Source organism: Bos indicus, chromosome 22, assembly GCF_029378745.1.
Source record: "Bos indicus isolate NIAB-ARS_2022 breed Sahiwal x Tharparkar chromosome 22, NIAB-ARS_B.indTharparkar_mat_pri_1.0, whole genome shotgun sequence".
In the NCBI taxonomy this organism is placed as follows: Eukaryota; Metazoa; Chordata; class Mammalia; order Artiodactyla; family Bovidae; genus Bos; species Bos indicus.
Genome location: NC_091781.1, coordinates 10,217,967 through 10,242,586, shown reverse-complemented (window position 1 = coordinate 10,242,586; position 24,620 = coordinate 10,217,967). Strand labels below are relative to the sequence as shown.

Here is a 24,620-nt window from a genome sequence, read left to right as displayed (position 1 = left end):
CGCGACGGGCTTGACCCCCCGCGGCCGACTGCGTGCCGCCGGAGGAGAAGAGACCCGGGACCCCGAGAAGGGTGGAGGCTCGGGCGGCCTCCTGAGGTGGCTCCTCCAGGCCCGCAGGGCCCACCCCGCCCCTCCGCCCCCAGGACGGGGGTCGGGAATGTGAACTGATGCGCGTGCCCGTTGGCGGCTACCCCTGCCTCGGTCACCTTAAGCTGTCCGGCCTAGAGGGCTTGGGTGAGTGGGCCGGGGCGGCAGTTCTAACCGTTGGAACGTAGGTGGGTGGGTGCGGTCGAAGCCCTAGAAGCCTTATTTCCAAAATGAATGATTTTGAAATGATTTCCGGTGAAGAAAGCTGGGGGCGGGGCTGGGGGGAAAGGGAGTCTGCTCAATATCTGATGGACTCTGAGCTGTCATTCAGTCCGAGAGTTTCAGTCGGGATCCACCAGCTTCAGGGCCCTGAAGAAAGACCAGAGGTCCTGCTCTTTGGGAAGCTCATCTTCTAGTGTGGTGGACGGATTTAAGCAAATAAGGTTGACAGATTGCGGTGAGACTCCGCAGGTGATACACAAAGGTGATGAGAGATCCTGTAGGCGAGACCTCTGGCAGGAGAAGACCTCCACAGGGAAGTGGCAGTTGGGCAGCCTCCTGAGAAGAAGGCACAAAACACTTCGATACAACTTTACCTCCGGGACAGTAATAGGTTCCAGGACCCGCTGAATAAGCCCATGATTCCATGTTAAGAACCTGGCTCGAATGCCTTATAAGGGCTGTTTGTGTGCTGCCCACCCCTGCGATTTCAGAAGGCTTGCTCACCTTTCAGAGTTCCTGAGGGCTGGAGTGCGGCACTGCGAGGGAGGCGTGGATTACGGAACTGTGGTCTTTAGGCAGAGAGACACCAACAGGTGGCTTCATGGCAGGAGGATCATACCATCAGCCTTGGAAAGACAAAGTCTCTAACCTCGCGCTCTTTCTCTTGCCATGTCGCTGTTTTTCTCAAACCTGTGAACAAATATTGAAACTTGTTTTTACCTGGGATCAAGAGGGGCTTAATGTCCCCCCAAAATCATACTATGTTACGATCTGAATAAAAGGATTAATGACGTGTTTTGCTCAGTTAAAGATAAACTAAAAAGCAGACTTGCAAGAGAGAACCTATTCAGGTACCTGAATAATACCAATAATCCAATAATGTTTATTAAGTATTAGTTTATGTGACTGCATAATTAATGGAAAGACTGTTTGGAATGATATTAGGATTGGAAGGGACTTACGTGGTGGTCCGGTGGTTAAGACTCCGTGCTCCCAATGCAGGGGGTCTGGGGTTCAGATCCATGGTTGGGGAACTATTAATAGATCCCACATGCCACAACTAAAAGATCAGGCATGTCACCAATAACAAGGAAAAAGATCCTTCCAGCCACAGCTAAGACCTGGTGCAGCCAAATAAATAACTACAAATAAATGTGTGTGTATGTGTGTGTGTGTGTGTTTAGGATTAGATTCTCTTGCTTTTTAAAATTTTACTTAGTCACTTGTTTCATCTCATATCAAACTAACAGAGAAAGAAAGGTCTTGCTGTGTCTTCTGGGAAAACCGGGAGGGAGCTCACACAGTATTTGCACAACATTCTACTAAACTCTTAAATACATTATCCCTTTCAGGACTAGGACCGACCTTGAGATATGGGAGTTATTATACCCATTTTAGTAATAAAGTCATTGAGATTCAGAGAAATAATGATTTGCCTAAGGTAACAAAACTAGTAGCTGAGAGAATCTGAGATTTGAAACTGAATTTGAAACTCTCGTCTTTCTGGCCCCAATACCCCTTTTACTTTATGCCGTGTTGCTATAATTTTAATATTTAAGAGGGAAATATAAATGAAGCATCCAGTCAAGCAAATGTCTATGTTGCTCTTGTAACTTTATTATGAAAGTATACTTTAAGGTAAAGTGCTATAAGGCAATTTTGGAAATTCTCTGTTTTTATTTCTCCCACAGTAGGATATTTGCCATCTGTTACCCACCCCCCCAAAACAAATTTCACTTGTTTCGCATGTGTCTTTTGAAGGCTCCCAAGAGTGTTCTGATGCTAACATTTTGTTATTGCAAGGGGATCCTTACTAAATGCATCACTCTGAACTGTTTCACAAGCAGTCTTTCCCTGCACATTCTTTCCACCAAAAATATGTGTTCCCAGATCTTTATGGAATATTCTGACATGTGAATGCCCCCAGGTCTGTGTGAGCTAGCTGCTTTAGGGACATATTAATAGATGAAGGAAAAAAATTTTTTGAGCAATGAGGTGGTAGGATTTGTACATTTTTGTTCATTTCATATCAAATCCTTCACATTTTTCTTTGATGATGTCAAGAAATAAAAGTTTTCCTTTCTCAAGAGCAGATACTCATTTTTGCGGTTTTCACAAAATTGACTTTCGCAGACAATGCTATGTTTCACTCTAAGCAGTTCTCTGGAAAACATTAGTTCAAACATTAAAAATAGGATGCTACTTTTCAGGCCTCAATCTTTTTATTAGTAAAGTATGTGTATGTAAGCACACTTTGAAAGCATTTTAAAAATTTTAAAAACTCCTTTCAAACCCGTGGAAACCTAGCAAAGCAACTCTTTGTTTATGTGTATTTGCTTTAAATTCTGTTTCCAAAAATGCTTTCTTATCTAGATTTACTACTTTTTCTTGCTTTCCTTTTTTTGGTGAGGAGGGGAATTACAGACTCACCAGAAGTTACAAAAATAATACAGAAAAGTCCTCTTTACTCTTTATCCAGTTTCCCCCATTGGCAGCATCTTATATATCTATAAAGCATTATTAAAACTAAAAATTGACATTTCACTGTCTTTTGATTAGTAGTTTCTTTCTGTGTTTCATCATATTAAAAATTTACCATTTTGCAACAATTCATTTGGCTCTTCTCTCTTTCCTAAATTAGCAAATGATAATATTAATAAGCTTGCCACAGTGCTTGTCTAGAATTACAAGTTCACTAAAAAATTTTGTGAGTTAACACACTTAAATGTGATTTATTTGTAAGATTTTTGCTTTTCCTGCTTATATTGTACCGTATCTTCCTGCCCTAATAAACCTATAAATTTATACAACTTGCAAATGTGTGTTTTAATATATACCCTCTGACCACTGAAATATTTGCAAAAAGATTTCTATTAAGGAAAGCAAAAGTTCTCATTTGACAGAAAAGGGAAAAAAAGTTTGTAAACATCTAATTATTCACATGAGAATGCTATGATCTGTTGGTTCGGAAGCCATATCTCACGGCTAATTCTGACTCCGTCTGGATTCTCCTAGAGAGAGCAGCTCATCCTTTCCTCTACCAGACAGCAAACAAAGGAAAGAGAAGTGTAATTTCCTTTCTTAAGTCTCAGTGATGTAGGAAAGGATGATGAGAGGGAAGAATTTGGACTTTTGTGTTGTTGTTCGGTTACTAGGCCGTGTTTGACTCTTTACGACCCCATGGACTGCAGCACGCCAGGCTTCCTTGTATCTCCTGGAGTTTGCTCAGATTTATGTGCACTGAATCAGTGAAGCTATCTAATAATCTCATCCTCTTTTGCCCCCTTCTCCTTTTGCCTTCAATCTTTCCCAGCATCAGGGAGTTTCTTGTAGGTATCAGTTATGTATAAAGGCCTCATCGCGATAATCCAGTGATGGCTTTTCTGTATTGTATGCTCTGTAAATGAGTAATCAAACATCATTCATATCACGGCTCATTTAGCAAACTTACTTGCCTGCTGTGTACCAGGCACCCAGTTTTGCACTGGTAACATAGGAACACAACAGGGTCTATTTTTAAAATGTGTATTAAGCTCTTCCTATGTGCCAAATATTTCCCAGATGCTAGGGATTCAAGGAGGAGTAAAAAGAAAGCTGTGTGAGAAGAAAGTCTTCTCTCATGAAACTTACTGTCTGGTAAAGGAGATAATCACACAAAATTCACTCTATAATCCTAATAGGTGTTACTAAGGGTAGGTATGTGGTGCCTGAGGGTGAGGAGGAGGTAGAAGACCCCAGACTGAGAAGCTGCAGCTGGTCTCTTGCTGATGCTTCGAGTTGCGGCACCAACAGGAGCACTGAGCCCTGACTGGGTGCATTCTCCTGGGTTTCTTAGTCTGACGCATGTGCAGAGAAGGCCCTCAGTCTAGCGGAAGGACAAAAGGAGGCAGAAGTCACCAGCTGGAATCCATCTCGGCTGAGAAATGCGTGCCAACACCAGGACCAAGTGAGATGATGATTGGCCAGAACCTGCCCCCCCCACACACACCCCGAAAACTGCCCCTATGTTAACAATCTAAGCCGACCCTGTTGGGGGCAACTCGCTCCAAGTTCACCTGTGTGCTCCCTTTATACTATTTTGTTTTTTCCACACATACTTGTTTCTTCCACACATACTGTGTTTCTAATAAGTGCTTTTACCGTTTTCACAGTCTTGGTCTGTTTTCTTTCATTAAAGGAAACGAGCTGAGGTCCTTCTTCCAGCTTTTCACCACCAGAATCAAGGGCATTAAAGTGGAATTCAGTCTAACCTGAGGTATCAGAAATGACTTCTAATAAGAGATGCTCTAAGCCAAGATTTAAAACCTCCTCAGAGTAAACTCAGTGCAGAAGTTGGGGAAGAGCAAGGAAGACCACAAAGACCTCGCAAGGGACAAGCAGAGTCCCAGGGACTAAAAAGAAATGAGGGAGATGATGCGAGATGAGTCTAGAGAACTAAAGGGCCACATGCAGGGACCTACAGTCTTCCTAAGGATTCTTATCTTCATTTTGAAAGTAACACAAATTGGAGAGTTTTTAGTAGGAACGACATGATCAGACTTTGTGTTTTTAATGATCACCTTGATTTCAGTGTAAAGAATTCAATCCTTAAATAAGTATGCCCTTGGTGCACACTACAGGCCAAGTACTGGTCTGTGTCCTGAGTCCACAGCAGTGGACAAATGCGGACTCCCTGTTTTTGAGGATCTCATAGACAATACATAAATAGTACATAAGATGGTGAGAAGTGCTCTCAAGAATATTGGAACCCAGGGACTTCGCTGGCAGTCCAGTGGCTAAGACTCCATGCTTCCAGGGCAGGGGCCCAGGTTCGATCCCTGGTCAGGGAACTCGGTCCCATGTGCTGCAACTAAGACCTGGTGCAGCCAAATATTACAAAAGAATATTGGAACCCAGGTAAGAATAAGAGGGTTAGGGTCTAGTTGTTTTATTAGTTTGAACCATATGAAAGTACTGCTCTCTTTGCATCTTCCTTCTCTTTTAACCTCAGGATGATACTTAGTTTATGTGGCACAGCTGAGGAGAATGACATTAGAATTACATCATTCAACCTAACAGTTGGAAGAGTCAGAGAAGTCCTAATGAGGTGACCCAGAGGCAAGCCATGCAAACTCACAGCAGGGAGAGCCTCCCAAGCAAAAGGACAGCAGATGCAGAGAATGTACTTAGAGTGTTTGAAGAAGAGAGAGGAGGCCAATGTGGCTGAAGAGTAATGGACAAGAGGGAAGATTGGTAGCAGGGGCCAGAGGGTGCTGGGTCTTGTAGACCATGGTATGAAATTTGCTCTTCTTTGAATGAGATGAGCTGTTGAGGAATTTTGACCAGAGGAGCTGCAAGACCTGTCATTTTTATTTTTTTTTTTTTGCTTTTATTATTTTTTTTTAATTTTATTTTTAAACTTTACATAATTGTATTAGTTTTGCCATATATTGAAATGAATCCACCACAGGTATACATGTGTTCCCCATCCTGAACCCTCCTCCCTCCCCATACCATCCCTCTGGGTCGTCCCAGTGCACTAGCCCCAGGCGTCCAGTATCGTGCATCGAACCTGGACTGGCATCTCTGTCATTTTTAAAAGGACTGTTCTGTTCGTGGTAGATTTTAGGAAGCCAATATACAGATGGATCACTGTAAAATCTTTCAACTTTGCTGTGTTTTTAATTTTTCTTAATAAAATGAGAAGACTTTCCTCTGCTGGATTGTAAACAGACTTTGGTGAGGGGTGGGCAGGGATGGCCATACTGCAATAATTCACACAGGAGTGGAGACAGACAGAAATGGTTAGATTCCAAATAAATTTTGAAGATAGGGCCAATAAACTTTGCTTACAGAATGGATCCAGATGTGAGAAAAAAAGATAATGCTTAAGGTTTTAGATCTGAGCCACTGGAAGGATGGGGTTGCTATCTCTCGAAATCTGGAAGGCAGTCTATTCAAACAGATTTGGAGAAGACTTTTGGGACAAGGTGAGTTTGTGATGCCTGTTGGACATCTAAGTGGAGATATCAAATAAGCAATTGAATATACAATCAGTAATTCACAGTAAACATTACGATAAAGATATAAAGATCAATGCCTTGAGAATTAAATGGAAATACTCTGTTGAGCCTAAAGCCCGTGACTCATGCTGTTGTTCTAGGCTAGTTTGTTTGTAGGTGGTTATCAGCTACTTCGTATTACCATTCAGAATATTTATATACATTACTATGTTCTGTTCACTTATGTGCATTACTATCTGCTATTCACAGTTTTATTTTTTAATCTTGGTCTTATTTAAACAGATTATACATTTCTTGAGAAAAGATCTATTTTCTCTTGCACACTTCACAATGCTGTATCACAGACATTTTATAATGCTCATATAGTAAATTATTGGAATGTAGAGTTTGCTGTTATCATAAAGCATCCATTTTCTTACAAGTATTTAATTTGGGCACTTGTAGCTCTCCTCTGAAAATAAGGGTAGAATTGTGATTTTCAATCTATTGCACCTCCAAGCCCATATCAAGTCAGAGAAGTAAAAGAAAGCCTTCTTATGTGACCTACTTAAACTCAAAAGCTCTCGCACAGCAAAGGAAACAAAATGAAAAAAGACCCCAGATTGGAAGAAAATATTTGCAAATGATGTAACTGACAAAAAAACCTACAAACAGTTCATGATGCTTAACAGCATCAAAATGAACAACCCAATCCAAAAATGGGCAGAAGACCTAAATGGACATTTCTCCAAAGAAGACATACAGATGGCCAAGGGGCACATGAAGAGATGTTGCTGCTGCTAAGTCACTCCAGTCATGTCCGACTCTGTGCGACCCCACAGACGGCAGCCCACCAGGCTCCTCTGTCCCTGGGATTCTCCAGGCAAGAACACTGGAGTAGGTTGCCATTTCCTTCTCCAATGCCTGAGAGTGAAAAGTGAAAGTGAAGTTGCTCAGTCGTGCCCAACTCTTAGCAACCCCATGGACTGCAGCCTACCAGGCTCCTCCGTCCATGGGATTTTCCAGGCAAGAGTACTGGAGTGGGTTGCCATTGCCTTCTCTGGAAGAGATGTTAAACATTGCCAATTATTAGAACATTGCTAATTATTACTGAAAAATGCAAATCAAAACTACAATGAGGTATCATCTCACACCAGTCAGAATGGCTATCATCAAAAAATCCACAAACAAGAAATACTGGAGAGGGTGTGGAAAGAAGGTAACCATCTTACACTGTTGGTGGGAATGTAAATTGGTACAGCTACTATGGAGAATAGCATGGAGGTTCCTTAAAAAATTAAAGGGAGGGTTATCATATGACCCTGCAATCCTACTCCTGGGCATAGATCCAGAGAAAAACATGGCCGAAAAGGATACATGCACCTCTGTGTTCACTGCAGCACTGTTTACAATAGCCAAGACATAGAAGCAACCTAAATGTCCACTGACAGAAGAGTGCATAAAGAAGACGTTGTACATAAACACAGCCATATTATACAGCCATTAAAAAGAATGAAATAATGTCATCTGCAGCAATATGAACGAAGCCAAGATTGTCATTCTGAGTCAAGTAAGTCAGATAAGCAGAAACATTGTATGACATACCTTATATGCAGAATCTGAAAAGGCATGACACAAATCAACTTGTTTAAAAGCAGAAACAAACTCACAGACCTAGACAAGGAACTTACGGTTGAGGGGGAAGGATGGGGGGAAGGGATAGTTAGGAAGTTTGGGATCAACATGTACACACTGCTATATTTAAAATGGATAACCAACGAGGACTCACTTTGCTCAATGTTATGTGGAAGCTGTAGCCTGCCAGGACCTTCTGTCCATGGGATTATCTTGACAAGAATACTGGAGTAGGTTGCCATTTCCTCCTCCAGGGGGATCTTCTTGACCCAGGGACCGAAAGTGTGTCTCCTGAAGCTTTTGTATTGGCAGCTGGATTCTTTGCCCACCTAGGGGAGAAGGGATACATGTATATGTATGGCTGAGTCCCTTTGCTGTTCACCTGAAACTATCACAGCATTGTTAATTGGCTATAATCCAATACAAAATAAAAAGGTTAATTTAAAAAAAAGAGCCTTCTTAGAAAAAAGAAAGGCTCAGCTCTCCTCCATGTTAGCTTAAAACTCAGACTTCATGTGATAGCAAGACAGTTCCCAAGAAGTTCAAGTATACATGCACCCTGTCCAAGTCCAGCAAGAAAGAGATCCTTCCCTGTAGTCTTGGATTCACTAATGGAACCAATATGGCTACCTGCCCATCCCTTAACAAATTACAGAGCTTGGAAAATTCTGTGCTGTGATTGGCCAAATATGAGTCATACACTTTACCTCTGGTTCACCCAAAGAGCATGGACTAGAGAAGAGGAGTGGTTCTCCAGGAGAAACTGGATCACTGTCACCGAAATAAGGAAATGGATGAAAAAAAGTCAAAGTGTTAGTCAGTTATGTCTGACTCCTTGTGACCTTATGGACTGTAGCCCGCCAGGCTCCTCTGTCCATGGAATTCTCCAGGCAAGAATACTGGAGTGGGTTGCCATTCCCTTCTCCAGGGGATATTCCTGACCCAGGGATCAAACCCAGGTCTTCTGCATTGCAGGTAGATTCTTTACTATAAGGAAGTGGACTTTGTTGTTGCTAAGTCATGTTCAACTCTTTGTGACCACATGAACTACAGCACAGGCTTCCCTGTCCTTCACTGTCTGCTGGAGTTTGCTCAGATTCCGTCCATTGAGTCGGTGATGCTATCTAACCATCTCATTCTCTGCCGCCCTCTTCTCCTTTTGCCTTCAGTCTTTCCCAGCATCAGGGCCTTTTTCAGGATGGATAGCAAGGATCAAAAAACAATGCATGCTACACCTAGAACTGCAAAGGCCTAAGCATTGTTACTTCCTTAAGCACTTGAAAGAAGTTAGTAATGCCATGCATGCACTTCGAATCTCTTCTGATTCTGTCTACAATACTGCATGTCCCCCTGAATCATTCAGCTGTCACATACTCACTTGTCACTGCTGAATGAACCTCAACCAAAAGTAAATGCATGCACCTCAAAGTTAACCAGCTGGAAGGGTCAGTATCTTAGCACGTCACTTTCCAGGATCCTCCCACCGAGGCATGCAGGTAGTTTCTTGTCCTGCAGCTCTTTCCTATTGTCAGCCTGCCTGAAACATATTTATTTGCCCTCAGTACCCTGGAGGCAGGGTGGCTGCTAGCTAAGGTGCCTGGGAAACCACTGCAGAGGCAAGTGACAATGAATCAGCTTAAATTCATCTTCTAGGATATTTACATAATGTAGAATCTTGAAAGCAAAATGTATCTACAGATATGTCTTTTTAGCTTCACCATTTCCATTTCTTTCTATACTAACAGGTACTCTCCCACCACCACCACCCCCAGCCCACCCCCCAGCTACAAGATGATCTAACTTGTTTGGCTTTTTTTTTTTTTTTAACATTTTAGTTCAAATGTTGCTGCAGTAAACGGATAACTTTGGTATAAAGGAAATGTTGACTCTACCTATGAGTCTGGAATTTGGGTCCCTCCTCCTCTTTGCTGCTTCCCTGGACACCAGACATCACATTCTCTGTCCTAGGACCTGTTTCGAGTTGGTCATAAGACGGGCAGAAAATCAAGCCAAATCTAAATGAATGGTTGTTGAAGTTACTCTCATATCCTGGAGCTGTGTGTGTCATGAAACAGGCTGCTTTAATTAAGAAGCACAGTTCTGATCAGAATCATTGCTCTGTGGTCCTGTTCATCAGAATTTCATGTTTGGAAACGGGATTTGGGTCTGGTTAGTTTTAAAATCTCTAATGTGGGAAAAGGTAACATAGGGTAGTGCTAACCATGCACTTAGTGAACAGTATGTTCTAGATGATTCCAGTATTGTTAATGCTGTATGTAGAGAATTACAAGAAGAGATACCCAAATGTTACCTTAAGGAATGGAATTATCAATTATTTAACTTGATTGCTTACTTTTCAAAATAGTCCTAGATGACATGTACCACATCTGTCTCCGATAAAGTAATTTTTAGAGAAAGAATAGTTTATCATGCCAATATCCCAGAGTCAAAATATGCAACAAATACAAGTGAAAAATCCATCTAATTGTGCTTCTCACTGCTCAAAACCACTGTGGATCTTTTTCTTGCTTGGCATACATCATTTGTTCTTTCCTTTAAAAAAAGCAAACCATGTCCTGGATTCTTGGGAGTAAATGAAAAATACAAGTATGGCTCCTGCCTTCCTAGAATTAACTAGCTAACTAACCAGCTAACTTTCTAGTGGAGAAATAAGCCGACAGCAAACCAAGGGTGTTACAGTCGATAACAGTTCTAGGCATCCCTCACCAAAACACCCAACCCTCCTTCTACAGAATAAATTCTGTCCTTGGCACATCAGGGCTTCTGTCACAGCTCAGATGGTAAAGAATTCCCCTGCAATGCAGGGGACTCTGGTTCAATTCCTGGGTTGGGAAGATCCGCTGGAGAAGGAATAGGCTACCCACTCCAGTATTCTTGGGCTTCCCTCGTGGCTCAGCTGGTAAAGAATCCTCCTGCAATATGGGAGACCTGGGTTTCATCCCTGGGTTGGGAAGATCCCCTGGAGAAGGGAAAGGCTACCCACTCCAGTATTCTGGCCCGGAGAATTCCATGGACTGTAGAGACCATGGGATCGCAAAGAGCTGGACAGGACTGAGCGACTTTGGCTTTCACTCACGTGGCACATCAGATGACAAGCATGTTGAACTGTCTCGTGGCAGCACTGCTGCTGGTCAGTGCTTCAGTGTGAGCCTCATCCCTATCTTGTTCACAGGGCAGTTTTCAATTATCAGGGCATTGTTCAATTATTCAAGTATTCATGCACATAGGAAACAAACTTAGGGTTACCACAAAGAAAGGGGGATGGATGAGTTAAGAGGCTGTGATTAACATACATACCCCACTATGTGTAAAATAGATAACAAGGACCTACTGTATAGCACAGGGAACGATACTCAATATTTTGTAATAACCTATAAGGGAAAAGAATCTGAAAAAGAGTATTGATATGTGTAACTGGGTCACTGTGCTTTATACCTGCAACTAATACAACATAGTAAACCAACTATACTTCAATTTTTAAAAAAGAAAAAAAATGATTCGCGTGCTTACTTGCCCTTATTTTACAAAAATGAAAGTCCAAATACTAGTTATAGAAAATGTAGATTGTATAAATGTAATTTGAATGATACAAAGATGAAATTGTTAAGTGTGCCGGAAGGAGTGAATCTCTAGCCTCAACCAGACAATCAGGCATTCAAGATTGTAAACAGAGTAAAAGAAAGGAGAAAATCAGAGAGCAAGAAAATCCTGGAAATATTCATTGTTAAATGTTGTAGCTAAGAGTTTAGGTATGTTTAGAGATTTTGATCTCACGTCTTAGCTCCGTAGGAAAGGATTCCTCCTAAAACAAGTCAGTTTGTTTGAATTTTAGATACATTTGCAGGAGTGCTTTATGTTTGAAAGTTGGAACTGCCTTTGGTTTTCACCATTGGCTGTATTCTAAATCAATTATCACATCAGTGATGTTAACACCCACAAGTTTATAGTGATATTAAGAAAAGAGAGAACTTACAAACCATCTACAAGTTGCTATCGTAAGTGGCTAAATTATATATTGATGGTAAAAGAAGAGGAAGAGTAAAACATGCATTCTGCCTTTCTTGGACAAATTGTATTTTAGGGTAGCCAAAGAGTTGTTAAGGAAAAGTCCTTCTGTATGAAATATTTCCTACTAATAAATGTAAAAGAAATGATTTAAAAAATCATTTCAGAAACTAAAAATATATCATATTTAAATAACAATCATCAATGGCTGCTAAAACCATTGAAAGATTGATGGATAGAGTTTGAACGGATGGATTGAGTGGACAACACCTGGACCCACTGATCAGCTGTAACATCACTAAGAGTTGAGTAACCATACATCATACACGTCCTAAGGTGGTGCAATCAAAAATATACTGTGTCACCTACGAAGTATTTTTGCCATTCCCCCAAATACTTTGAGTTTGAATCCAATCAGTCCTACAAACATAGCTATCAGTTTATGGGGAGAAAGGAGAATGAACAATTTAGTAAAGTGTCAAACAACACCAAGAAGATGTAATCAACCAACCCAAGAATGTGGAGAGTTCTACAGGACAAATGAGAGGATTTCCTCAATAAAGAAATTTACCTTAATAGGAGATTTAGACACCAAACAACCAAACAGACTATGTGAATCCTGATTGGACCCATCAATTATAAACAGATGTCTCAGACGTTTTTGAGCCAGTGGGGAAATGTGACCAAAGGCTGGATGTTAGATGATGTTAATATTAAGGAATTATTAATTTCAAGGTGAGTCACGTTGTCAGTGTCGTAATGGTGTTGTGTGACAAGCACACAGTGGCGATGTTTTTTAAAACAATTTGTTGTCTATTATGGACATAAAATGAATAAGGGTGAAATCCTACCATCTCTAGGACTGACATTAAGATACTCCAGAGGGGAGGGAGAAACAGCAGGACAGATGAAAGATGTTTAGGTGAGGGTTGAGAAGGGTTCAGACTCGGCAATGGGGAATTCCTCGGTGGTCAGTTGCTAAGACTCTGTGCTCCCAATGCAGGGGCTGGGCTTTGGTCCATGGTCTGGGAACTAGATCCCACATGCTGCAACTGAGTTCGCAAGCCACAGCTAAAAGATCCTGCATGCTGCAACAAAGATCAAAGATCCCGCATGTCACAGCTAAGACCTGGTGCAGCCACATAAATAAGTAAATAAAGGTAAAATGTTTTAAAAAAGGTGGAGTGATGGGTTTATGCTGGAGATGGGGTTTAATATTACATTCTCTATATTATGTGTATGTTTTATATTTGCCATAATAGGATGTGAAAATTTAAATCAATAATGTATACACACAGGCTTCAGGGCAGCTTGTTTCTGCACCTGACTTGTTACCTGGGGAAGAGACTGAGTGAATGAATCCAAAGAACTATTACACTGGGATCCCTGAGTCATTGTGGGTGTACCTATCTAAATGTGTAATCCCAAGGGAAGGAGCATCTCCCTTTCTTTTTTGTGGAATCCTGAAGGGAAATACAGCAGGAACAACCACTGTGAGGACAAGACCCTCAATCCAAATCACTTCTTTTGGATGGCTGTGTATCCACAGATGACCAGAGGAATGGTCGCTGAAGCCCTCCGGCACACCTGGGGCTGCAGGTATAATTATCTCAGACTGGGGTATTCATCTATGGGCTTCCCTGGTGACTCAGACAGTAAAGAATCTGCCTGCAATGTGGGAAACCTGGATTTGATCCCTGGGTGGGGAAGATCCCCTGGAGAAGAGAATGGCATACGTATAAGGTATAAGGACATTGTGCTTGAATCCTGCGGGCAGCAGTGGGCGTTGACAAGACCACTGCTTTCCAAGGGCACACCTTTGGAATGTTCCAGAGTCAGCAATGCCACCAGGCTCCTAGCTGATACGGCACTAGGCTAACGCCTTTCAGAGCAGTCAGCCCTGGTTGCAGTGGCTGTGATTCCTAGATGCAGGGAAGGAGGTGGAGCCAGGAGAGAAGGGGAGGTCTGGGATTCCCAACGGACTTAGCCATGCGGGGCTTGTCCTGACCAACCAGAGACATCCCTACGGTGAGACTCAGCTGTTTGTCAGCTGGTGAAGCAGGATTTACTCATCACCCCGTTCTTGAATTGCATGATTGTATCATTCATTATATTACATGGAAATGACTCTGACCAGATTCGGTGGTGTGACCAGGATACTCCTCCCACTCCCTGTCTGTTGTGCAATCTTGGGCGGGTTGCCCTTCTTTAAACTAGGATAATAATATCTTGCCTTTCTACCTCCTGGGTTGTTGTGAGGCACTTAAGAGATAATATATGGAACTATAATTTTTGTGAACTATCAAACAGTATTCAAATACAAGGGATCATTATGGCCATTAAGTGACCAGCTGATTTACATCTTAAAGTCACTTATTTTTTAAAATTCTCTGCTGATAATACATGTTTAATTAGTACATTATAAAACAAGATGGTCAAGAAACAACTACAGAGACATTTAGCTTATAGTGTGATCTTTCTGTGTTCTCCAATGTGACATAGGATCCTGGAAATAAAATTTTAGGACTTCCCTGGTGGTCCAGTGGTTAAGAATCCGCCTGCCAAGGGAGGGGACACAGGATCGATCTCTGGTCCAGGAAGATTCCACATGCCGTGGGGCAACTAAGCCCATGTGCCACAAATGCTGAGCCCATGAGCCTAGAGGCCATGCTCCATAACAAGAGAAACCACTGCAATGAGAAACCCATGCACTGCAAGGAAGAGTAGCCACCCCCAACCACCACCCCTGCTCTTCACAACTAGAGAAAGCCCACAGACGATAGCAAAGACCTGGCACAGTCAAAAGTAAATAGGAAATCTTACTCATATTTTACAGTTAGAGCCTTGAATACATGCCCATCAGTTTATGACACAAATAAGTTGCTGTATATATTCCATAAGTCACGCTTATTATTTTACAATCTCAATTTTATAATATTTCTTCTGTTCAATGATGTATAATGAACCGGGAAACTAGACCAGAGTTGGCAAACTATGGCACATGGAATAAATCTGGCCATCACCTATTTTTGTATGGCCTGCAAACCGAGAACCATTTGACATTTGGAAACTTTAAAACAAACTCAAAACAAGAATATTTTATGACACGTGAAAATTATATGAAATTCAAACTTCAGTGTTCATTAACTGGAACACAGCCACACCCACTCATTTCTGTCCTGTATGTGGCTAAAATGACAGAGCAGTTATGAGAGAGACCATATGGACCACAAAGCCTGAAATATTTACTGTTTGGCTCTTTACAGAACAGCTTGACTAACACCAGAATAGAGGATTCAAAGGGACAGAGGTGAAAAAAAATTTTTTTTTTCTGGGATGCTAGCTCTCTCTTAGGATAAATAAATCTGGGGTATATGAACTCAAATTATGTATATACGATAAAGGAAATTCTTAGTTATGGTTGTAATACGCAATGACCAGTTCTGAGTCAATTAAAAAATTCTATAATATAGTAAGTAAAATACAGATAAATGGAATACAATTACATTGTTAAAAATATGTTCTCATTTTTCTCAAAGTTGATGCCAAAGTAAAGAGAACTGGACAGAGTATATTTATCCTCTAACAGAAAGTAGAAACTGATGCTGATTAGGGAAAGAGGAAATTTATTGGAAAGAGGATTCTGGAGCAGTTCCAGAGAAAGGACAGCAAACCGGTGAGCTCCAGGTCGCCAGCAGCAAGAGACCCTGGTCCCGCTCTCAGGGCATTTCCACACGGTTTCAGGAGGCTTCTATTTGAATTTGGGGAAGAAATAAGCTGATGGGCCCAGTTTGTGGCTGTGGAGGCCAGGGGTGGAGTAATGTGAGTGGGAGCTTGCTGGAATCCCATCGTTGGAATGAAGAAGGAACAAAGAGGATGTGAAAGGGGAAAAAGGATGCCAGGCAAACAAAATCCAACAGATGTTCTCATCAGGAGCGTCTCAGGAAACACAGGCTTTAGCCCCAACATCAGCCCCAAATGAGTAAATGTGAATAAGTCATCTCATTGTGTGGCAGGGGTATTTACATTTTTTGTTAATATGAAAGGAGGGCCACAATTAGACCCACCTGCCATAAAACTATTCCTTGGTCACAGTACACAAAATTCCAACCCTCAGAACAAAAATTTTAAAGGTAAAGAACAATCCTTCCAGAGGGTCAGATTAAAAGATAACTGTGTAGGCACTATCACCATTTCTACTCAGCACTGCACTAGTTTTCAGCCAGTACACATCTTAAGAAAGTGAAATAGCCAAAGAGATTGTACAGAAATAGAAAAGTTATCATTTTTACAGAAGTTGTGATTGTATGTATACAATGCTCAAAAACTCTATTAACTATTTCAAATAAGAAGTAAACTCAGCAATGTCACTGAATGAGGGTCAATGTACAAAATTTCATCTTATTTCTGTATCAGCAACACAATAATAACAAAATGAAATTTAAAAAAGGTACCATTGACAAAAATAGCACAAAAACATTAAATATGTAGGAATAAATCTGACAAAAGATGTGCAGCCAATTTCCTCAAATTATCTATAAATTAATTCAATTCCAGTGAAAAATCTCAGAAGAGCTTTAATTTTGGTGGAAATGAATCAGCTGACTCTAAAATTTATAAAGAAAAATGCAAAAGGTGAAGAATAGCTGAGGCAATTTTGAAGAAGAAAAACAAATTTGGAGGATCTCTGTCTACTAGGATGGCCAACTATTCTAGTTTGCCAAGTTCTGAGGGGTTTTCTGAGATGCAATACTTCCAGTTTTAAAACCTAGAAAGTTAAATATATCAAATTACTATTTTGTACATCTTAAACTAATACAGTGTTATATGTCAATTATACCTCAACAAAAATGTGGGGAGTGGGGGACTACAATGTACTGGGAAAACTAGGATTTAGTATAGAGCTATCGTTAATAAGATGGCATGATATTGGCATGTGCATATAAACAAAATAAACCAATGAGAGAGAACAGAGAGACCAGAAATAGACTCATACATACATCACCATCAGGTTACGACAGACGGCAGAACAGTAGGCCTTTTGGGAAACGGTGGTCTATTCCATAATTGGTACTGAGTAAGTGGCTATCCATGGGGGTGGCGGAAGACACCTCAATTTCTAATTCAACACAAAAAATAAATTCCAGATGGACTATGTTTCTAAATATAAAAGATAAAACGATAAAGCTTTTAGGGAAAAAATAGGAGAATGTTCAACCACAACATGGACAAAGACTTTTTAAATAAGGTACTGCTGCTGCTAAGTCACTTCAATTGTGTCCAACTCTGTACGATCCCATAGATGGCAGCCTACCAGGCTCCCCCGTCCCTGGGATCCTCCAGGCAGGAACACTGGAGTGGGTTACTACTTCCTTCTCCAATGCATGAAAGTGAAAAGTGAAAGTGAAGTCGCTCAGTCGTGTCCGACCCTCAGCGACCTCATGGACTGCAGCCTTCCAGGCTCCTCTGTCCATGGCATATCCCAGGCAAGAGTACTGGAGTGGGGTGCCATTGCCTTCTATGTAAATAAGGTACAGAAAATGCTAAATATAAAGGAAAAAGCAGGTAAATTGAACTAGATTAAATTTAAATGTTTGTATTCATTAAAAATATGTCTAAAAATGAAAATTCAAGCAAGTCACAGTGAGGGAAGATACATATAATTTTCATATATATGTTATTAAGTTGCTAGGTTGTGTCTGACTCTTGTGACCCAATGGGTATAGCCCACCAGACTCCTCTGTCCATGGGATTTCCCAGGCAAGAATACTGGAGTGGGTTGCCATTTCCTTCTCCTGGGGATCTTCCTGACCCAGGGATTGAAACCACGTTCCCTGCATTGGCAGGCAGATTCTTTACTGCTGAGATACTGGGGAAGCCCAAATATATATATATATGTGTGTGTGTGTGTGTGTGTGTGTGTGTGTGTGTATGTGTGTGTGTAAAATACATTAAAGTATGAAAGAAAGTAAAGTCACTCAGTCGTGTCTGACTCTTTGCGACCCCATGGACTGTAGCCTACCAGGCTCCTCAGTCCATGGAATTTTCCAGGCAAGAGTACTGAAGTGGGTTGCCATTTCCTTCTCTAGGGGATTTTCCCAACCCAGGGATCGAACCCAGGTCTCTGGCACTGCAGGCAGATGCTTTACCGTCTGAGCCACCAGGGAAGCCACTGAAATTTATGTAATTAATAATTATATAAGCATATTTATATGTTATACATATATTTGTATTAAATATGTATTTAATGTTCATGTTTATATCAAATACAAAATTATATGTAATATGTAATAAACATATTTTATATATAAATCACATATATCTCCTCTCATTCTGTATATGTGTTTTTATGTGTGTATATGTATAAACCTATATATCTATACCCATCTTATCTGTTTATATAAACATACACACATAAATATACATATACACCGTTTGTTAGGTATATATCTGACAAAGGAACCATATACAGAATATATAAAGAGTTCCCATAAGTCAATAATAAAAAGACATATGAAATGGTGCTTGACTTCACCAGTCATCAGAGAGATGCAAATGAAATTCCCTATGAAAGAATACTACATGTCTACCTGAAGAGCTAAAATGAAAAAGACAGACAATACCAAGTACTGACAAGGATGTGGGGCAACTAGAACTTTTATACACTGCTAAAAGCAGTATCAAATGTACAGTCATTCTGGGGGGTTCTTTGGCAATGTCTGCTAAACCTCAATGCATTCACACCCAATGACCTACAGATTCTAGTTTTGGGTAGATACCTAGACACCTAGCCAAAATCTTCCTGAAGGGGTTTAGACCTGGGGTCACAAACTCAAATGCATACAGAGAAAGGTCAGGCAAGTAATATCCATTACTGGCCAGAAGGACATTTTCGGCAGAACTGATTCAAGTGGACACATTAGACACCCTTTGGCATGGCTGCCCCTCACTCCTTTGTTTACTTTTCCCTGAAACAGCCCCTAAGCATGTCCAGACTCAGATTTATGCCCCCCCCCCCCCAATGACTTATTGCTCTTATGTGGACACCTCACCCAAGCCAGGTGCCACGGATGCAGCCAGTGCTCTGCCCAGGTCCTCCTGCCTGGTGGGGCACCATCCCCCAGCTGCTGTGCACGGTGGCTGCTAACAGCCCACACTGGCCCCTCCTCTTGAATCTCCTTGATCCAAAATGCTTGAGAAATGACGCCCTCTCCTGGAGGCAGCCCACGATCCATAACTGATGGATGTGGGGGTAATGCAAGCGGGTTCCATGCTTTCAGATGGGGTAACTGCAGGGCTGTACGCTCTCCAGATTCCACAGTGAGATCAGCCTGAGACTAAACTTGCACCTCTTTCTCTTGCTCTGTCCTGCTTCCCTCACTGCCTATCAGATTCCTCCTGAGAGCATCCCCTGAATAAGTCACTTGCATCAGCACCCCTCTGCTTCTAGGGAGCTCAAGGTCAGTCACAGGGCCCATAACATGCTCTTTCTCCAAGGAGCTGAGAGCCTATCTGAGACAGTCCCATCAATGTCAATACAACCACTGTCTTCCCGTTGCTGAGCTGTGGGCGTTCGGCTTCCCTTTGAATTCATAAAAGCCTTCAGGAGCTTCCCGATGGTCCTCCTTTCTGTTCAAGTCAGTCAAAGTCCATTAGTGAAGCCAGGATAACGTTAACTAGTCTGATAGGTATTCCAGGCCTGACCTACCATGGCATGGAGATATGACCCAATGCTTTGTGGAAGAACATGAGTTGGAATCCTGAGGGAAAAACTAATTGATTATCCTTCCTATTCCCTTGGCTTCAGTAACGAGGAGAGTTGCTAGGAATGCTCCCTATCCATTAATCCCCCAGGAATTCGGAGTTAATTTGTTACCCAGGGCTGTTTCCCCGAGACCTCGATTCCCCCGAGGCAGAGAGCTAAATTCCTTCCACTGGTCGTCATCCCCTTGCAGCTCTCTGTTTCCAGTCCCGTCCAGGAAGCCTCTAGCATCTCTCTGAGCCTTCTTATCCCTAAAATGTACTTTTCTATGTCTTCTTCTTCTGTGTGTGTGTGTGTGTGTGTGTGTGTGTGTGTGTGTGTGTGTGCAGATATACGCAGTGTGTTTGCCTACATGTTAGGAAGGCAAAAAGATGAGGTGGGGGAATCACAGGAGGGTGGTCAGATTTCAAATCACTCAACCATGGGTTACAAAGAAAGGGTGATGCAGCACAAGCCTGATTAGTTCCACTCAGGATTGTTCACTGATTCATCAGAAAATTGATCCTTCTGACCCAGACTCTCCTCTGTCAATGGTCAAAGGCAGCTTTTGTTTGAGCCAGCCTCTATAGCGATTTGATGTAGTCTAGCCCAAGACAAGTTTCTACCCGAGCCAAACGGGGCTACTGCTGGCTACTATTTGAACGTGTTAACCTACATTCTGTTTTGCAGTGGGCGTCTCCCCCTCTCCCCTGCCTCCCCTGAGGCAGACAAGGCTGTCACGTGGTCTCAGGGAAGCCACGCTGCAGGGTGAAGGGGAAAAAGTCGAAGAGTCTCTCTGACTTGTTCCTAATGACTGGTAGAGGTCACACACCGATGGCTCACTGGTCTTAAGAGTGCTCACAGATGAGCGCCCATTGGACACTGTTTGGCCCCCACTGCACTTTTTGAAAGTCTCACTTGGGCCACACAGGGCTCAGCTCTCCAGTTTACCACAGTCCCCAGTACTCCCTACTGTCTGCTACCATTGACATTTCCCATCTGGCCTCTTTCTGTGTACACTGGAATCTGTGACCCCAACTCCAAAACCATTAAAGAGGATTATGTTTCCTACCCTAGAAGCAAACATTCTCCTTTCCAAGGAAAACAACAAGAGGATTAAGAGAGGAAGTTTCTCTCTCAGAAGAAAGTCACAGTGTAAGGCCCAGTGATGGCTATGGGAGTGGTCTCACTGCATGCAGCTTAAATAACAAGTCCAGGCAAGACTGATGGGTGATGGACCATCCTGAGTGAAGACAGCAAAGTGGGTCTAAGAGAGAAGGGAGGGGAGGCTGTGGTCCAGGATCTCATCTGCTCAGCACCCCTTCCTCCCCCTTCTACTTGGAGCTCCCTGATTATCCTTGGGAAACTGCCCCAACCCATGGCACAGAATCTTGGAGCAAATGTCAGTCAAAGTGCCATGGCCAAGGGATATGTGTGGTCAAGTTACCCAAAGCAGGCCATTCCCACTCTTTCTTTCAGGAAACTGGACCTTGAACACAGGAACACAAGGGTGGAAAATCTATCCCAATGGAGGTTCCTTGAAGGAATCTCTCATTAACTCCCGCTACCCAGATTTCTCAGGGGTCCTGGTTCCTTCTGGGGCTTATCATCGCAGATTCTATACATTCTCTGAGCTTTCCCATGTTATTCCAATAAGGTCTCTCAAGGGTCAGTTTCTGTTGCTGGCAATCTGAGAACCCTGCCTTGTACAAGAAGGTTCCTGGGGGATGTGGAATGGGAGGCAAAAAAAAAGGCTTATTTCAAATGAGGAGCATGTTCTCAGCAGCGCCTCTCAAGAACTCAGCTCAGCCTGGTTCAAGGGGAAACTTTAAGAGAGGAAGTGTGAGGAATCGGGATGGAGGGAGACGTGGGGAAGGGGCTAGAGTGGGAGAATCCTTGTCTGCTTGTCTGCAGAGTGTGGCCTTTCTCCCAGCGCAGAGTTTCCCATGATGTGGCTGGAGACACCACTGAGCCGGAATCAGTCAGCAGCAGAGAACTGGGCATCATGCATTGGAAACCAGGGATGTGCCAAGGGAGCAGGTTCTGCAGGAAGCCTCATCCCCCAGTGAGTTGAGGCAGCAAAGAGCTGGGAATAATTACCGAAGAGGAGCAAGAGCAGTGGAGGAGGGGAGAATACCAGAATGCCAAAACTGCTTGTGAAGGGCAGAATGGACTGGACTTCCCTGGCGGTCCAGTGCAACAGAATCCGCCTGCTAATGCAGGGGATACAGGTTTGATCCCTGGTCCGGGAGAAGCCCACATGCCATAGGGCAATTAAGCCCGTGTGTCGCAACTACTGAGGCCGTGCTCTGCAACAAGAGAAACTACAGCATGAAGAAGCCTGCGCACCACAACAGAGAGCAGCCCCTGCTTGCCACAACCAGAGAGACCCCAAGCAGCCAAAAATTGAAGAAAAAAAAAGAACAAAATGGACTCCTGAATCAGTCTGCCTGTGTTTGAAACCTGGTTCCATCACTGACTTTGTGTGATCAGTTGTTGCACCCTTAAATTCTCCCTGTGCATGCATGGTAAGTTGCTTCAGTCGTGTATGACTCTTTGAGACCCCATGGACTATAGCCCGCCAGACTCTTCTGTCCAGAGGATTTTGCAGGCAAGAATACTGAAGTGGGTTGCTATGTTGTCCTCCAGGGGATCTTCCCAACCCAGGGATTGAACCTGTGTCTCTTGACTGTCTCCTGCATTGGCAGGCAGGTTCTTGACCACTAGCACCATCTGGGAAGCCCTGAATACTCCTTACCTCAATTTAATTTAGTGGCTGGCAAAAACCAAGCACTCAATAAAGAGTGAGTAGTGTTATTATTTTTATCAATAAAATGTTATTCCATTAACCTGAATTATTAATTGCCAATTTTTATTACTACCATTTAAACTTCAGAGTCAAAGCCACAGACCATGCCTGCATACCCACACACATACAAAACACACAATTATATTTCAAAAAATACCCCTGGGGCCCAGCCTGAAATTACAGACTTATAAACCTGAAACAAAGCCAGTAAGATACCATAAAACAAAAGATCCAACAGGTGTAAACTTGTACCATTTTGTTAAAAGGGAAATACAGTCTGAGACACCAAGGGGATAGACATGGACCCAGGTGACTGGGAGAATTGGGACAATAACCTGGGATTGCTTTCTGTTCTGGTAAGATTTTTGTAACTAGAAACAGATGGAGACCATGCTGCTTGAACAGAAGCTCAATGGCCTGTGATGGACCTCATGAGCCCAAGGAACTGGATCTGAAAATGTAACTGTATCATTGAAATAATTCCACGTATTGCTCTTTAAGAAGATGGAGTAATGGAGAAAGTGCTGGCTTGGAAGTCCCCAGAGGGCCCATGGAGGACTTCTGAGAGAGGTTCACTCTCTTAAAACCTGGCTCTCCCATATTGGCAGCCCCTGACCACAGCATGCACAGCTTTCCTCCACCCTTGTGAGTATGGCCTACTCTGTCTGGAGCACCTTAATCTCACTCCTTCTCCACCTCAGCCAGACGCTCTCAGGATCTCTGAGTTTTAAAACCAATGTGTGACAATTTGTATGGAAATACAAAAAAACCTCGAATAGCCAAAGCAATCTTGAGAAAAAAGAATGGAACTGGAGGAATCAACCTGCCTGACTTTAGACTATACTACAAAGCTACAGTCATCAAGACAGTATGGTACTGGCACAAAGACAGAAATATAGATCAATGGAACAAAATAGAAAGCCCAGAGATAAACCCACACACATATGGACACCTGTAAAAGAATGAAACTAGAACACTTTCTAACACCATACACAAAAATAAACTCAAAATGGATTAAAGATTTAAATGTAAGATCAGAAACTATAAAACTCATAGAGGAAAACATAGGCAAAACACTCTCTGATATAAATCACAGCAGGATCCTCTATGACCCACCTCCCAGAGTCATGGAAATAAAAGCAAAAATAAACAAATGGGACCTAATTAAACTTAAAAGCTTTTGTACAATGGAGGAAACTATAAGCAAGGAGAAAAGGCAGATTGGGAGAAAATAATAGCACATGAAGCAACTGACAAAGAATTAATCTCAAAAATATACAGGCAGCTCCTGCAGCTCAATTCCAGAAAAATAAACAACCCAATAAAAAAAATGGGCCAAAGACCTAAACAGACATTTCTCCAAAGAAGACATACTTTGGAGATGTATGGGTAACAAACATATGAAAAGATGCTTAACATCACTCATTATCAGAGAAATGCAAATCAAAACCACAATGTGGTACCATCTCATGCAGGTCAGAATGGCTGCTATCAAAAAGTCTACAAGCAGTAAATGCTGGGGAGGGTGTGGAGAAAAAGGGAACCCTCTTACACTGTTGGTGGGAATGCAAACTAGTACAGCCACTATGGAGAACAGTGTGGAGATTCCTTAAAAATCTGGAAACAGAACTTCCATATGACCCAGCAATCCCACTGCTGGGCATACACACTGAGGAAACCAGAATTGAAAGAGACACGTGTACCCCAATGTTCATCACAGCACTGTTTATAATAGCCAGGACATGGAAGCAACCTAGACGTCCATCAGCAGACGAATGGATAAGAAAGCTGTGGTACATAAACATAATGGAGTATTACTCAGCCATTCAAAAGAATACATTTGAATCAGTTCTAATGAGGTGGATGAAACTGGAGCCTATTATACAGAGTGAAGCAACCCAGAAAGAAAAACACCAATACAGTATACTAAGGCATATATATGGAATTTAGAAAGATGGTAACGATGACCCTATATGTGAGACAGCAAAAGAGACACAGATACAAAGAACAGACTTTTGGACTCTGTGGGAGAAGGTGAGGGTGGGGGATGATTTGAGAGAATGGCATTGAAACATGTATATTACCATATGTGAAATAGATTGCCAGCCCAGACGCATGA

The 24,620-nt window shown here is 42.2% G+C and overlaps 1 long non-coding RNA gene across 1 annotated transcript; it reads left to right on the top strand.

The window, feature by feature from the left end:
- The first annotated feature begins 79 nt into the window (after positions 1-79).
- LOC109576374 (uncharacterized) lies at positions 80-3,127 on the top strand. The gene is made up of 2 exons (XR_002183371.2): positions 80-234; positions 821-3,127. It is a non-coding gene; the product is annotated as an uncharacterized lncRNA (long non-coding RNA).
- Positions 3,128-24,620: the final 21,493 nt, after the last annotated feature.